The 18,303-nt window shown below is 43.8% G+C and overlaps 1 pseudogene; it reads left to right on the top strand.

The window, feature by feature from the left end:
- Positions 1-5,919: 5,919 nt before the first annotated feature.
- On the top strand, positions 5,920-17,568 carry LOC122129252 (annotated as a pseudogene).
- The last annotated feature ends 735 nt before the right edge of the window (positions 17,569-18,303 follow it).

The following is an 18,303-nucleotide window of genomic DNA, read 5'->3' on the forward strand; positions in this document are numbered from 1 at the left end:
AACTAGCTCATATGATCCGCTGTATATATTAGGTTGAGATACCAAACACATTTAGCACAAAATATTCTGCAGACTAATGAGAGGTTTTAAATATGGAGATGTACTACACACTTGGGTACCTCACAGACGCTGCACCAGTTCAGCAGCTTGGTGAAAAGCCTGTGGTGGATATAGTTAGCAAGCGAGCGAGAGTTGTTTTCCCTACAACGCTGAACTGTTCTCTTCATTAAAATGTGGTAGGTGTGTTGGCACACCTCTGAACAATTCATGAAACACCAAAGCAATCAGGGTAGTTTAATATGGAGATTGAGAAACTGCCAATAATTCCAGAGTTATCGCCACAGCTGGTATTTACCCTGTAAAACAGATAAGCAACCCTGGAGAATTCCAGCCTCTCTTTTCAGCTACTTTTCTGTACAATCAACTAACGGTGGAAGTGAATGGAGAATGCAGAACGCACATGAACACACACACACACACACATACTCACACATACTCACACAAAAAATCTCTCTCTCTCTCTCTCTCTCTCTCTCTCTCTCTCTCGCACACACACACAAATGCACACATACACTAACTCACTCACACTCACACACACACACACACACACACACACACACACACACAAATGCACTGTCACACACACACACACACACACACACACACACAAGGGGGGGGGGGGGGGGGGGAGTTGTCTGGAATTACAGCATGGAGTTTCCGCTTGGAGAACATGAGACAGTTTAGGGAGTGATTATACGCACGCAGTTTACTGAATAATACCCAGATTAGACACAGCAACCGGGCCGCAGCTCTACCCAAAGCATCTGCCTCTGCATCCACACACACACACACGTACACACACTCGCAGATACGCCATGCTTCAAAGCATTCCCCAACACACTGACTGAGATTTATTCTGTTCCTTTTTGTTGGTTTTGTCGTTCGGTTTGAGCCGGTTGTGAAAAAACCCACGCTGAGTATTTCATCACTGCGAGAAAGCCTCCTCCTTATGCTACTCAACAGATTAATCAAAGGGACAAATCATCCACCAACATCTGTCTGCGGCTTAGTGTGTGTTTGCGCGTGTGTGTGTGTGTGAGTGAGGGAGTAAGTGAATGAGTGAGTCAGTATGTGTGTGCAAGTGTGGGTACATGTCTGTGTGTATGTGTGTACCTAAATGTGTGTGTGTATGTGTGCGTGGACATGCGTGTGTATATGTGAGTGAGTCTGAGTTGTCTGACTGAATTGCTTTTGCTAAGTACCTTTATAGTTGCTGTAGTTCAGCTTATACCAGTGTGAAGTCATTGGTAGCTTGCCAAGCTATGCTTTCAAATGAACCTCCTCAACACTGTGGGTGAATGTGTGCACAAGTGTATGTGTGTACCTAAATGTTCGTGTGTGTGTGTGTATGTGTGTGTGTGTGTGTGTGTGTGTGTGTGTGTGTGTGTGTGTGTGTGTGTGTATGTGTTTGCGTGTGTGTGTGTGTGTGCCTCTCTGGTCATACATGGTGGACTGTGGGCTCTGTGTGCAGGTCGGACATGTTCAAGAAAGTGAAGGATATGGAAATGGTCAGTGGTGTTTAGTTGTACCTCATTGGGGGCTCATGGAAACACTGGATGATCGTGTCCAAAGCCCGGACGGAAAGACCTAAGGTGAACATTTTAATGGAGAACTCGAGCAAAACTTTGGCAGGAGTGCTCTAGCAGTGTTGTGTCATTTTCAGTGAAGTACATGTTCGTCTGACTACAAATGGTACAGCATCACCAGCACGCTCGGTCAGGCTTCAGCTGACCTCGGTGTCCTTCAGAGTCTTGAGTGTCCGTACTGAAAACATCCATTTAAACACAGCCCAGAGTGTCCATACTGAAAACATCCATTTAAACACAGCCCAGAGTGTCCATACTGAAAACATCCATTTAAACACAGCCCAGAGGATGGAACCATTAGCACTGGCGTGTTACTGATCCCAGCTATTTAAGATGAGGGAAAATACACTTTTATGAGAGTGTATGCACATCATTGCTTGTTTTTTCAGCTTCAAGCAGCACAGGCTGTAGTCTACAAGAATGTTCAAAATACAACAGAGTAATTTCAAGAAGTACTCGATAGCTGACACAAAACCAGCATTGCCTAGAGACAATCAGCATACACTCGCAAACCAGCCAACACTGGCACGCGCTGTTCACGCGCTGTGCAGGGATACACAGTGTGGTTGCTGCGCAACTAAATGGCAATGCTTGGTCAACGCTGGGGGCAACACTTTTAACCTGTTTAAATCGAGGCAGATCGTCAAGAGGAACGCTTCAAGACCGTTTTTAATCCAGTGTTGTGGTGAACGGAACCAACGCACTGATACACCCAGATTAAGGGTGGTATTGACTTGATCAAATGAAATATTCACATGGCCATTTTTCCAGTGAGCCGGTCAATGTTTTTTCAACATTATATAGCTCAAAACATTACAGACTTCTGCTTTGATATAGTTTATACAGATATTCGGAAGGCAATCTTATCTGCAGCAACACGGCAGGTGTAATCTTTAATAGCAGTGAGGGTTCGGTCAGTTCACTGCATGTGCTATCACAACATGTGGAGAAAGCGGAACCCCGCGGCCAGCGGTGCAGACGCGGAGCGTGAGGAAAAGAAAAGGCCTTTCTTGGCTGTGGCCGTAAAGTGTGCAACACTGACTGACTTACTTCAGCAGTCTACAGCATGTGATGGCGAGGAGAGTAGAAGAGGCAGGAGCATCAGAGAGGAGTGAGGCTGTTTCATGCTGGGTGTTGTAAACTAGCTAGATTAATTTATTAATGTTTTTGTTAACTCTTAAAACTGCGTTTAAACGAGTCCCACTGCGGGTTTGACAATTTCCAAAGTTGAACTTGTCAGTGGGCACACGTCAACGCTGGATTTATCTAAAGTACTCACACGCTGGCTAAAAATGGTCATTGAATTTTTTTAACTGTAAATGGGTAAAATAAAATGTAAATTTGGTAAATTGACAAACTATCCCTTATTAAATAATGAGAACGGGCAGCTAACTCTCTAGACTAGGCCCACTCATCATCATAGGCTCTGCTGCAGCTTGCAGGGGCGGAGATCCCATTTCATTGTAGGGGGGGACAATACATGGTCAAATTTCAGAGAGTAATTCCGGGGGGGGACATGAAAAAGTTGCTTTCACGAGAGCTAGCATAAACTGCTAAATACCGAATTCTCTTATCACATTTACAAACAGAAATTCGAAGTCATTTTAGAACACGAAATATTTATTTACAGACAAATAATGTCTAAAGTTCAAGAGAACTTGATGCTCAAAATAAGTTATAAAACAGCTCACGGACACTTTGACAGGGAATCGATCTAGTAACCTCCTGATTATAATACGACTTCTCTAGCCCCTGTACCACTGCCACCCGATGTGGCAAATCCAGCATAGTTAATTGACCCCAGGACAAATGACATTCATTTACCTTCAGATAATTTAACAAATCTGGAGAGGCACTGAGATGTAGACCTACGTTTATTAACTAGCATGAACCTGCCCCTGACAGGACAGTGTCTAGACTGTCTAGCTAGCTATCTTAACGGTGTTAATTACCGGCATGCGTGTGTTATCGGCAAACGTTCACGTTGTCATGCCAATCCATTAATAAACGTATGTATACTTGTGCATATCGATTGGAACTTCGTAAATGAAGTTTAGAAAAAAAACTTCTTCTTTACATGTTCTTACTGCGTTCGAGAATGAGGTAAATCTCTTTACATATCGTGTATCATAGCGGCAGCGACAGGGGACAGAGGAGGAAACAGTCTGACAATCTGACCGTGTAGGCTACTGGGCTGATTAACTGACACACGGAGCTGCCGGTAGCCCTGCCCGTTGGAAACAGCATGTGAACCAACCCACGTTGAGGAATAGGGGGAACATGATTTTTCAACACTTAAAAAACACATGGTTTTACGTCTATAATTAGCACCGCTTGTGTCGTCGTATTTTTATTTCATATTACTATATTTTTCAAAAAAAATGAAAAATATCTCCGCCTATGGCAGCTTGGCAATCTTTTAGACACCTTCGAAACAAATACCGTACACACATCTGGTGAAAATGGCCAAATCCAACTACTTTGTGAATCATTTGTCTGCTTGTGGTAGTAATCCAACACAATTCTGGAAAACAGTTAAGTCTCTTATAGGGGTTTCCCCACCTACACTACCCCAGCAGATCATGCTGGAAGATAAAGCAATTAATGATCATAAGGAAGTTTGTAATGCGTTGAATAATCATTTTATCCAATGCGGCACTTTGTTTGACCTTTCTAATTTCCCTGATGTACCGGATGGAGTGCTAGATAACTTCACTGATGATGCCAGGTCACTGGGAACTGACCCAAGCACTTCCTTCTCTTTTAGACCAATACAACAGCATGAAGTCATCTCTGCTCTTTGTAATTCTAAATGTATGAAGAGCTCAGTGGGTGCAGACCAGTTAGACCCACGTCTCTTGAAGCTTGCTGCCCCCATTATAGCCAGACCCTTGACCCACATTTTTAATCTATCACTTTTTTCTGGCTACATTCCTAGAATCTGGAAATCTGCATTAGTGGTGCCCCTTCATAAAGGTGGAGACCCAAATGATATGAACAATTATAGGCCGATCTCCAAGCTCCCATGCCTAGCCAAAATGTTGGAATCCTTTGTAAATGAGCAAATTAGCTCTTTTCTGTCTTTAAACTCAATTTTATGCCCCTTTCAATCAGGTTTCAGAGCTGGCCACAGTACCATTACTGCAACAACCCTTGTGGTAAATGACATAGCCTCTGCTGTAGACAAGAAACAATGTTGTGCCGCTTTATTTATTGACCTGTCGAAAGCTTTTGATACAGTAAACCATGAGATACTTTTTGGCAAACTGGACTCCCTGGGATTTGATAATGTCTCCCTCAGATGGTTCAAAAACTACTTCACGGGTAGAACACAATGTATAGATGTTGCAGGCCTTACATCTGAGGCCCTAGTAATTAATTCTGGTGTCCCTCAGGGCTCTATTTTAGGCCCGGTATTGTTCTCACTTTACATTAATAATATCTGTGACCATCTACAACATTGCAAAGTCCATTTTTATGCCGATGATACAATTTTGTATGCCTCAGCGCCCTCTATAGATCAAGCAGTTTCAAACCTTCAACATGCTTTTGATTGTGTACAGGATTCCCTAAAGTCCCTCAAATTGATGCTGAATGAATCTAAGACTAAATTCATGATTTTCTTCAATGGTAGAAATAATCTCCCCCCCACCAATAGGATATGCACCCGTTCTGGGACTAATATTGAGCAAATTCCTTGCTATAAATACCTAGGTATCTGACTAGATGATAGGCTGTCATTTAAATCACATGTTCTTGACCTAGCTAAGAAGGTTCAAATTAAACTGGGCGCTCTTTATAGAATAAGATCTTGTTTTACTTTTAAAAACCGAATGGAAATAGTGCAATCAACAATTTTGTCAGTTCTTGACTATGGTGACATTGTTTACATGTATGCTGCACCCTCTACCTTAAAACTCCTGGACTCTGTTTACCATAGTGCTATTCGCTTTGTTACAGGAGACGCTTTCAGGACCCACCACTGTAACTTATACAAGAATGTTGGTTGGTCCCCTCTAGCAGACAGGAGGGAAAAACACTGTCTTTTATTTGTTTATAAAGCCTTAGTGGGAAAACTGCCTAATTATCTCATGTCACTTTTAAAATTAAAATCAATCTGTCATAGTACACGGTGACAGAGCCTCATCTCCCTTGAAATCCCCCTTACAAAAACTAATATAGGTAAAATAGCTTTTTAAGTTCTTTGCTTCCCATAAATGGAACACTGTTCAAGTGGAGTTGAAACTAACCAAGTATTTGTCTGTCAACCAATTTAAGAGCCTTTTAGATGCTAAGAATGTGCCTCAATGCTGTTGGTTTAAATGACTCTCTGATTAAATTTTTTTACTTTGTTATTTTTTATATTTTTATATATATATACTTAATTTCTGAGTTGTTTAATGTGTTTTGTTTATTTATTTTGTCTGTTCTGTTTTGTTATGGTTTGTTTAATAATTGTTCTTCTGTATTGTGTAGCCTCAATCAGGGCATTGCTGCAAAAGAGCCCTGTGCTCAGTCAATTCTCCCTGAATAAACAATGATGATGATGATGATGATGATCTCTTCTCATTCGCATTATAGCCTGTAAGGCATACAATATTTGAAAGCCAGCCCAGCAGTAATATGATGTCTGTAAAATAGTTACTGTACAATCTAAACAAACATGTGAGCCTGGCACTGAAGAAGAAAGGGAAAGGAGGGAGGGAAACAAGCACAGATTATAGTCGAACACAAACAATACAAATGACAGCTTGTGTATTTAATTAATGATTCGTTGATTGATAAACGCATCAGTTCTTGACACTTGACAGCAAATTCCCGAGCTGCTTTTAGTTGCCAGTCCGCTTCTGATCAAATGAGATAAGATTTCCATGGGCAAAACAGTGTAGGCCTACTGTGTCAGCTTAAGCATTAAAATGTGGAGGGTTCCTATTAGATTAATGGTTGCCCTACACTTACGGTTCTTCATACATGGATTGTGTTATAGGTATACACAATTACAGCATCTGCATCAAAAATAGCTGAAACAAACACCATGTGAAACCTCTTGGAGATTGTGCTAAGTATTGCAGACAAAATCACGCTTTTACTGGCATAAAATTCGTACAGGCGAACACTCGAGACAACTTTTCTCCACTTTTAGTGAAAGGTCTCTGAAGATGATGTAGCTGGTCTCATTGCGCCAAACGCATGTGTTGGGTGTCTGTCAGTCACAGAGATTTCGCCCCCTGTTACGAGCACCATGCCAAACTGCGTCTGCCTTTATAGAGCCAGGGCTTTCACGTGAGACTGATCTTTCAGCTGGAGTGGCTTTGTGGTCACAGCGACTTATTGGAAAATAAGCGGAGACATTCATCCAGTTCAAACATGCAACGGAGACGTGGGGATGTCCTACTCGCAAACCTACCCAATACGGTATCGTGGAATGCGTCCCTGGATATTCTGAAAGATGACTGTGAGTTAAACTGCATGTTTTGAGGTGACCCGGGAGAATTCACCAAAGCGTTAATTTTGCCGATTCATTGATGATCTGGGATCATGGTATGCGTTCACAGAGAAAATGCCGAACTGTCAACTGCCTGCAACAGAGGAGCACATCATTGATACATTATTGCATGTGGCATCGGCACAACATTAATTATATTTCTGTTAGGTAAAGTGCACGAGAGGTATGGCCAGCAGCATTGTGGATTAAGCAACAATTCGGGTTTCTTGGAATTGACGAAAAGAAAAACGAATGTCTAGCGCGCGAATAAAGGCTACGTGGACAGTGACTTCGTCCTCTTGAATGAAAAACCATGCTCGCGCTAGCTTGTCGGATTTGCGATTCCGAGTAGTTTAGGTCACATTACCTGTAAATACTTAAATTCCAGCAGAACGTCGCCATGGGAGAAAGTGCATTCCAGGCATCTACATTTTCATCAATTTGAAAACCAGCGTAACGTGGGAAAAAGAGGAAAATGAACACGCTCACCGATGGAGCTGCTCACCCATGGATATCGCAGACGGTAAATGGATTTGGGTAACATGTCATGAATTTGTTTTCATGCTACGTAATCAATCTGAAGAAATGTTCGTGTCAGACTAGGGAATAAACTCGCGGTATGTGACTGTAATCTGCAACTCCGTGGCAACTCCTATTCAGTGTGTTAATTGCAGCTGGTCTGAAATAATTCCACCATGATCCTTACTGTGCATTGAGCAAACAGTTTACATTTAATCTCACTGGCGCATGTCCAGAGATTTGCGCGTGGTTGGGTTCGCTAGACCCATTCTCCGGAGGAGAAGTTTACACATGAACTTGACTCCGGCATGCCAGAAAACATCCCGTTTCTGAAGAACCGCACGGAACTGGGACATGTTGGACGCGCGCTGGGTTCGAGTGCGCGCCCCGCGTGGGCTGTAGCGGCGCTGGCCAGCGTGCTGATCTTCACCACGGTAGTGGATGTCCTGGGGAATCTTCTCGTTATTATCGCTGTCTGTCGCAACAGGAAACTGAGAAACCCCGGTAAGTATGACAAGTTCTTCTGACATTTGATCCATCTTCTCATGGTTTTTGCAAAGTGACAACATTACTACTGTTTCTGTACTGAAAAAACACAAACGTTTCTTCACCAAACTTATTTGTATCACTCATAAAAGAAGGCGCGCTTTTCATGCGACCCATTTGGCGTGACAAATAATCCAAATCTGTCTGATTAAAAAAAAAGGCTTTAATTACACAGAGCAAGGACATGATCATCGTTCCTCGTTATTTGCATGCCCATACTATCTGTCCAAACAAACATACAACAGCATCGGAGACAAAAAATTGATTTTGCGAGATGGTTGAGGTGCGATGTAACCCCGTGAGTCTCATGCCCAGCGCTGTCCTGAATCAGCCCTCATGCCCAGCGCTGTCCTGGAATCAGGAATTGCCTGACCCTTATATGTATTCATTTAACAGATGTGTTTACCCATAGCAACGTGTGTGTGTGTGTGAGTGTGTGTGTGTGTGTGTGTGTGTGTGTCTGCATGTGTGTCAGAGAGTCTGTGTGTCAGTGCATGTGAGGGTCTCTGCGTGTGTGTGCATGCATATGAGAGAGTATGTGTGTATGTGTGTCTGTCTGTGTATCTGTACAGAGTCTCATTATGTAAGGTAGGTTCTATGTCTGTTCTCTGTCTTTGTTATGTGCTTGCTGCAATACCCCTGTGTGTGTGTGTGTGTGTGTGTGTGTGTGTGTGCATGTTTCTGAATATCTGTTGTGTTCGTAGGGATTACCCCTCTGGCTCCCTCGTTCGACCGCGTGTACCAGGCTTCAAAGCCTACGCCGTTCAAGAAAGACGCCCGCCTGTCTGCTTCAAAGAGCGACAAGCATTGCAACATCACATTGTTGTCTGATAGACAATTCCTCTGCATCCCTATGGCATGTATATCTAGGAGCCAGCTCTCGCTCTCTCTCTGTGCTTGGCTGTCATTGGCCTCCACTGATACAGTGAGGGCCAACGTGTGTCATAAGACTGATAATGTGTTTTCGTCCTAATCTGTGACTGCTACAGCACATTTCCCCCTAATCTTGTTACAGCCTTGGCAGTATATTTCCCTTGTTGAAGTCGAGTTCACTTTTCCTGTTTTTGATATTTTGCTGTATATGAATATATGTTATCATGAAGTTTAGACAAAAGTGTGTGTGTCTGTGTGTGTGTGTGTGTGTGTGTGTGTCTGTGTGTGTGTCTATGTGTGTGTCTGTCTGTGTGTGTGTGTGTGTGTGTGTGTGTGTGTGTGTGTGTGTGTGTGTGTGCGCACACAGTCAAATTTACTTCAAAAGCCACGTCGGCAAAAATTGCTTTGCCACTCTATGAGACTGAATAATCAAAGGACTGAATATTTGCCATGAAGGAAATTGCAGAAAGTTAAAAAAAAAACTTCCTCGTTTGGCTTCGGCCAATCATCAGTTTTAATAAAAGACCTTCCAAAGATCCATGCCGCCCCTCTGTGAAAAAAGTCTATCACCCCTCTTTGGAAATGCCCTATTTCATTAAGTTTCAAACTTCTCTAAGGGACATCTGTCAGATGTTGGATAACCATGGCTAATCCTGCAGTAGGACCACCACTCTGAGGTCTGCATACATGATCTGAAGTGTCCTTTGACTGTTGGTCCCGGGGTTACATAAGCACCCAGTGGGTTGGAGGGTGAACAGCGGGTGAGGAGTTTGCCAGATGAGACTGACTGACTGCCCTTGAGCAGTCTCACGGTATAGAGGAGGAGATGAGACGCCCTTGAGCTGTCTCACGGTATAGAGGGGGAGATGAGACGCCCTTGAGCTGTCTCACGGTATAGAGGAGGAGATGAGACGCCCTTGAGCTGTCTCACGGTATAGAGGAGGAGATGAGACGCCCTTGAGCTGTCTCACGGTATAGAGGAGGAGATGAGACGCCCTTGAGCTGTCTCACGGTATAGAGGAGGAGATGAGACACCCTTGAGCTGTCTCACGGTATAGAGGAGGAGATGAGACGCCCTTGAGCTGTCTCACGGTATAGAGGGGGGAGGTGCCAACGCACTGCTCATGATTACCAGGTCAGAACACAGAGATGAGAGTACAGAGAGAGAGACAGGCATAGGTTCAGGAAAAAAGGAGAGAGGGAGAGATTGAGAGAGGGAGAGAGGGAGCGAGAGATTACAGCCCTTACAGGGGACACTGCAGAAGAGGGGGGGAGATGCAACAAGAGTTGAGGAACAGATTAGTTTGAGGAGCTTTAACAGATGATTTTGCTCAGTGGGGTGAAATTTAAAGAGTTACTAAAGTTATCGTCACTTACACAATATATACTCCCTTAGCATGGAGGTGTTGGATCACTTTCAAAATACATGTATCTCTATTTCTTCTCTCTATTCCAGTAACAGTTTACTTCCAGGTTCTCTTAACTAACCATAAATAAACCGGAGGGCTCACCAGAGGCAAAGAGTAGTTGCATTCTCTCTCTCTTTTCTTCTCTCCCCCTCTCTTTCCCCTCTCCCCCTCTTGCCCCCCCTCCCTCTCTTTCTTCTCCCCTCCCCTCTCTCTCCCTTTCCTCTCTTTCCTCTACCCTCCTCTCTCTCTCCCATTCCTCTCTTCCCTCTCTCTCCCTCTCTTTCCCCATCTCTCTCCCCTTCTCTCTCCCTCTCTTTCCTCTCTCCCTCTCTTTCCTCTCTTCCCTCTCTCTCCCTCTCTTTCCCCATCTCTCTCCCCCTCTCTCTCCCTGTCTTTCCCCATCTCTCTCCCCCTATCTCTCCCTCTCTTTCCTCGCTCGCCCCCTTTCTCCCCCCCCCCCCTCTCTCCCTCTCTTCTATTTTACCCCTTTCCCTCCTCTCTCTCCTCTGACTAAGCTGCAGCCTCTCACATGTCAGACGCTCTGAGTTGTAGTTGACATGTGTGTCCATTGACAGCTCAGTGTGTGTACCGGAGCCTCAGTGTGTGTGTGTGTGTACCGGAGCAGTGGAAGCAGGTGTAGACAAAAGGGGTGTCTGAGAGAGACAAAAAAAAACCACAATGGAAGGAGGGGAGGGAGGCGAACAAAAACAATGTGACAGGAGAGAATCAGTGCCCGTCCGACTGGAATACAAATCTTTGCACAGCACACAGAAACACACCGAAAGTCTCCATTAGGGTTGATTCATGTCTGAAAACACAGAAACACTCAATTAAACACAAAAATGAAAGACGTGACAAAAACCCACAACCTTTGTTCATTTTAAGTTAGCATTTTCAGCTACACTGAGCCTTTAGCCGCATCCTTCAGGCCACAGAGCAGAGATGCATCAGGTTCTAATATAAATGCCAAGTTAGCAATTCACCATCTCATTACATTATAACTTAGTATTTAATTTCCCTTACCTGATGATAAGTTTGATTAGACATATATAATAAAGACATGCAATGAAATAAAATAGATTTAGATTTATAGAATAGATTTTTTACCTTTAGCTGTGAGCAATAAGGTCTGATCTGACTGGACTTTCCCCTGTTGCGATTTCAACGTAGATGCTGTATTTTGACACAACTAGAAATAGCCTTTTTAGCATGTCATCATTGAATGTGGAAAATCCATTAGAATGGATGATAATTTGTCTGAGATCATTTCAGGAGAACAATACCCAATATCTCTCTCTGTGTGTGTGTGTGTGTGTGTTGCACTCTCTCTCTTTCTCTTTGTGTGTGTGCTCAACACATGAGATAGTTTGGATGTAGAACCTTGGGAGGCAGTGGAGTTGACAGGTCTGTATTGAGTTGTTTTGACCACACCTCAGTAGTCAGGGAAACATGAAAAGCCCTTTTGCACAGAGGCCGTCCATCGCCAGGTGCCCGTCACTTTGTGTGTTTTCTTCCAGGAGTGCACCACCAGAATGGGTCCGAGCTTGTTCTGTTAAGAGTACAGTGAAATAGTTTGCTTTGAGAACCCCTGATGTGCTTTACCTCCTACAACTGACTGGAGCCTGCGTCACCCTGATGAAGTCCATAGCGTAATTTAAATGGTTCCAAAAGGGAGAAAAGCTGCATTCAAATACAAGCTGAATTCCTTTCCCTATCCATTATAAATGCGCTGTGATCATTTCAAGGGGAGGGTGGGCTTACGTAACAATCTCCCCCAGATCCAGGGGCACTTTGGGTGAAGGTAGGGGGGTTGAACGCTGGCTTCTGCTTTGAAGTACAATACACGCCGGAGTGTGTCTGAAATCAACTGAGGGGAGCCTTGCAAGCCCCCATCCTGTTCGTTTTTCTTCTTTTCTTCTTTCCTGCCCGTCATAAATCTGTGTCTAACAGCATGACATAAATCTCACCCCTGTCACAAAGCTAATGGCCGCTGCTGCCCATGACGCTGCAAATGAGGTGGATGCAAATGCTTTTAAAATATTTAAGATGAATTAGAGGAATGAGTGTAACGATTGCGTTTCTTTTGTTCTTTTATTCCCCCCTTTCTTTTCTTTAAGGAATTAAGAACTTCAAAAGTTGTTCTTGTACTGTGAGGCTGAACTGTGGTGATGCGTGTTCATTGTTCAGCATGTTATTACTGTTACCTCAATCCCATATGGTAACGCTAACACCAGGGGCGAATTTAGGTTCCCACTTTTGGGGGGGGCTAAGCCCCTAGCTAAAACCTAATATTATTCCTGTGACCCAGCAAAACTAGGGGGGTTTGGGGGCATGGTCCCCCATAAGACATTTTTGAACAGTCGCTCCCAGTCTATTTACTAGACGTTATCACCGTCTGTCTGCACGCTCGCAAGGCTCGCTCACTCACGACCAAACAGAGCCGTGCGCTTGACACCACAGTCTCAAACAGGCGGGATTCCTGTGCTACTTTATTTCTAACTCTAAAAATTAAACAAAATAAGTTCACTAAATCGGTTGATCGGTGTGAATTTGACGATCTCAAAATCAAAAATATATATATTTTTTGTTTTTGGGGGGACTAAGGAAACTTTTGGGGGGTCTCCAGTAGAATTCAGCTAATTGCTCGTCACGGTCCTCTAGCTGACCGTTCACTGTGGTGAAAAAAAACTCCGATGTTCGAACCCACGAAGGGATGTATTTTGAACGCAAATATCAACAACCTGTTGTGAAACTGATGGGAGAGACAGGGAGAACAGAGACTTGTTGCTGATCAGATGAGCAGACTTGTTCACCATTTCATTACCATTATTGACTTAAATCACATCACTTTGACATCTCAAGGTCTCTGATTCCCATCAATATTCCTGTCGTTTCCCATCGGGGATCTAACCCTGTAGATTATACTCGGGGTAAATGCGATTAGCGTGCATTGACTACTGAGCTATTCACTCAGGAGACCACCCGAAAAAGTGCAAAACACTGCAGTACAACCTCTTTCAAAAATTGTAATGAAATCACATTTTAATAATTGATCTTGTGAAATGTAGTAATACATTTAGTATCTGATCATAAAACCATTACCTGAGGTGCATTACATGCCTCATAGTCTGACACTTTGAACAAAATATTTTTGTCACACATTATTTTACAGTAAACAATATTTGCTAGTATGTTAAAATAGTTCTACTCCCTGTGAGAACTGTTATTGTGCCATCATTACTTTCACAATTCAGTTACAGATCGATTTCAAGTGTTACAATGTATTTAAAACAATGGTGATGATCCTTCAGGCGTGAGTACAGATTATTGTTCTATGCTCGATTGGTGCTATCGAGTGCTCAGATTTTTGAAAACATGCAGTGGTTAATTCCCCCATGGTCAACATAATCCATAAACTTAATCCAACCTAGTTTTTACACTAAAGAGATCCCACACATCTGCAGAACCTAGTGTCTTGTTTTTGGGTGTCTCTCCGGCATCTGTCCTAGAATGTGGCTGTGACCCCTCCATGTATGTGGGGTGCCCAGATGTACTATTCTCGGACACAAGGCAGGGATGGCTCCGTCCCAATCCATTACAAATTGTAGCCCCATAATTGATCCTCTCTCTCTGGTGGAGTTTCTGCACTGATCCCTTTTTGTTAAGGTTATCCAGCCCTGTAAGAGACAGGGAGCATGGGCCGCTGAGGTTATCCAGCGCTGTAAGAGACAGGGCATGGGCCGCTGGTGGATTTCCAATACTTCTGGTGGACTGACGAAATACTGAAGGACAAAAAGACACACTGAAAATGAAAGATTATACAGCTTAGCAAAGACATGTCGGCTGGTGATGAATATGGGATATTCTGACACACTCCACCGTTAAAGGTGCGGTCTAATTCTAATCCAATTTACTTTTTGTCACATTCGGTGAATTGCTCCTCTCGGTCCTCTGGCTGCCCATGGTGAGTGTGTGTGCTCCAAAAAACCGTCCACTGTCCTGGCTCTGTAAATGGGAATTAACTTAATGGCTTGGACTGAGCCATAAACAATTCCAGTCAATCAACATGTTGCTTCAGGAACACAGAAGGTAAAAGTGCAATTTGATTGGCTGCTGAGCTCAAATATTAACAATCATTCAGCAGAATCGCGGCTGGTTCCTTTAAGGCGTGTGCTGTCAATGGGACTGGTCAGTCACGAGTAGCAGATGCCCAAGGGAAGACAACAAGGAAGACGACAAGTTTGTGCTGTTAGGCTCCCTGGCCCAAGGAGTAGATTCAGCACGCTTCATAAACACAGTGTTTGTATTTATGTAAGGCAGATCAATACTGAGTCAAGGCTTGTTTCTGATAGAAGAGTCATTTTGCTGTAACAAATGGAATTGCCTCTCTCTCTCTCTCTCTCTCTCTCTCTCTCTTAATCAACAAACCACTCACAGTACATACAAATAATGTTTCACTGCATTTGCTCCCAGTGGGGTTCTAAACTCATATTACTTCTCTGGCAACCTTTCTTGATTTATATTTATTTAATCATATGACAAATGCTTTTATTCCAGTGTGGCTGAGAGTGAGGGCTAGTTCAGATCAGACAGACAGACACTGCCAGAGAGAGACATGTCGTACTGACAGACACTGCGAGAGACATGTCGTACTGAACAAAAATGAGGATTAGGCTGATAGAAATAACGACAGTAAAAACATGGTGCTTGTTAGTTATTTTTAATGATATTAAGGACTTATTTGCAGATCACTGTACTGAGTGGCTCAAACCCATTATGAGGGACCTGAAAGAGCGATGCCATTTCACAGACCAACTCACACAGACAGTTTAATCACTGACCTCAGTGATCTCAATGCATTAAAATAATCTGCTTTTGTATACAACAGAAAGAGTGAAGTTATACAGTGTCACCCTGCTACACTTGCATATATAGTTACATATACAGATTGTTGTGATGAATGGATTCTTTGTGCATGCTTGCATGGGGCATTGCATCCGTGTCAAAGTAAACCGCTGTTTTCCTCCACTGACAAGCTCGTAATGTAATTATTAGTGTCCATACAGAGATAGACCTGTGTCTGTTTACCTCAATAACGGTTTGTCATTTTCTCTACAGAACTATAAACAGAAACCTAAACTACAGAAATTGTGGAAAGAGAAAGAGTCATTTTCTGGCATTGAAGTAAACAGACACAGACCCACCTCTGTAGGGATCCTTTCCATGTTGCCAAACACTTCTAATAACATTATGAGCCTGTCAGTGGCCAAAACAAGCGGTTTACTGTGAAGCAGATCCTTGTCCCAATGGGATTACATTGTACAGCCGCTTTGCGGTCGCCAGTCATACCGTCCTAACTCAATACTGTGGCGATTTCAGTTGTTCATTGTCCTTATTAAAAGTTTGGACCCAAACAGATCTTAAAAAAAAGGGCCCAGCTTGAAATATCCCAAAGTTTCCCTCTCTCTCTCTCCTGTGTCTCTCTCTAACTACACTGATTATCTCTGTCTGTTCTGTGCCCTTTCCTAGGTAATGTGTTTGTGGTGAGTCTGGCGTTTGCCGATCTGGTGGTAGCCTTCTACCCTTACCCGCTGGTGCTGTACGCCCTCTTCCATGACGGCTGGGCGCTGGGCGACACGCAGTGCAAGGTAAGAGGATTCCTTTGTGTGGCGACGCATCAACGACCTACATACAACAAAGCTCACAATTTCAATAAACTTGACTAAAACATTATAAATAAGACCATATCAAACAACAAAAATACAAGGTACTTTTGAGCCTTACGTCTCCTACAAGAAGGCTGGCAGGAACTCAGGCTATGTAAGATGAACAACACATCAACATATCTGTCACAGCAAAGGAAAACTAAAATAGATTATGCATTCATAAACAGCATTGTCTTCTTCAGTTTCATTTGATCCAAGTGTTCCATCTAACAATGCCTGTCCTTTCTGATATCACAGCAGGTAGACTTCACCCAGTCGTTACTTTCTACAGTATCTAGATCTAAGTCATGCTGTCCTTTCTAATATAGCAGCACATTCACCATCTATCCCATGGCTGTCCTTTCTATTTGCACTGCAGCCTGATCCACCCCTGACTGTCCATTCTAAAAGTACATCAGCTCAGTCCAATCCCTGAACCTGTACTGTGGTTATCTTTCTCATGGTAGTGCACCAGATAGATAAACCCAGCCTGTCCTGTCCTGTCCCTCAGGTGAGCGGCTTCCTGATGGGGCTGAGCGTGATCGGCTCCATCTTCAACATCACGGCCATCGCCATCAACCGCTACTGCTACATCTGCCACAGCTTTGCCTACGGCCGCGTGTTCAGCTTCCGGAACACGCTGCTCCTGGTGGGGCTGGTGTGGGCGCTGACCGTGGTGGCCATCCTGCCCAACTTCTTCGTGGGTCCCTGCAGTACGACCCGCGCGTCTACTCCTGCACCTTCGCCCAGACGGCCAGCTCCTCCTACACCATCGCCGTGGTGGTGGTGCACTTCCTGGTACCCATCGGCGTGGTAACCTTCTGCTACCTGCGCATCTGGATCCTGGTGATCCAGGTGCGGCGGAAGGTGAAGAGCAGCGAGCGGGCCACGCCTGCGCCCCAGCGACGTGCGCAACTTCATCACCATGTTCGTGGTGTTCGTGCTCTTTGCCATCTGCTGGGCGCCGCTCAACCTGATCGGGCTGGTGGTGGCCATCGACCCGCACCGCATGGCGCCCCAGATCCCCGAGTGGCTCTTCGTGGTCAGCTACTTCATGGCGTACTTTAACAGCTGCCTCAACGCCGTCATCTACGGCCTGCTCAACCGCAACTTCCGCAGGGAGTACATGCGTATCGTCTCGTCCGTGTGGATGCCACGCCTCTTCGTTACAGAGACCTCGAGGGGAGCCACGGACGGCGTGAGGAGCAGGCCTTCACCTGTCATCAACAACGAGTGAGGTGAATTATGGGAAATGTAGGAACTTCATGAGACTGGAAGAAAACTAATGATGGACTAATCAGGACATAAAACAACCTGACCGAAACTGTTATATTTGTGAATATTGCCCCAGATTCAAATTACCAGGTGCCTGCTTGATTTCTCTAGCACGGATGAAGCATCTTTTTATGTTCTTCAATTTTACTGTACTTACATTAGAGTATCCGTTTATGGCAAACAACTTTAACACAATTTAGGTGCTGGCGTCAAAACTTGTGACTTCGTAGATATCTTAGTAATCTTGACTGGAAATACATAATGGACAGTTAACAGAAAACAGATGGAGATAATTGATATACATTCTTTTCAAATGCATATGCACTGCCTTAAGTCCAGTCTTGTATATCATCAGTCTCTTGGTGTCAACTGTGTTTGTTATACCTGACCATGTAAAAGTGCCAAACCCTCTACTCCGACCACCAAATAATGGTCTCGTTAAACATGTGAACCGTGTAAGTGTTCTGTATTTGTCGACAGGCACACCCAGACCAACATACTGTCTTTTTCTAGGGCACATTTGTTACCCTTTCCCCATTTGTGGCACCAGTAAAGATGAGCGACGCCAAATTTCAGTACATTTTCCCACGCACGCAGTAGCGTTAGCTGGTTAAGATGTCTCACAGACTCAGATCATTATGTGAGTCTAACAATAATGTCCTGTCGAACTCTAACTAACAACATCAACCGAATTATTCTAATTTGAGAAATGTTACGTGCACAAACCCCACTGTTTGACAGAGAGATTGTGGCCATGTTCACACAGTATTTGAATGAATAATTACATTTGAAGAATTTGATTTAATAATTTGCCAGAGGCAATGCATTGTTTGCAGTGCATCATA

This window comes from Clupea harengus, unplaced genomic scaffold, assembly GCF_900700415.2.
Source record: "Clupea harengus unplaced genomic scaffold, Ch_v2.0.2, whole genome shotgun sequence".
In the NCBI taxonomy this organism is placed as follows: Eukaryota; Metazoa; Chordata; class Actinopteri; order Clupeiformes; family Clupeidae; genus Clupea; species Clupea harengus.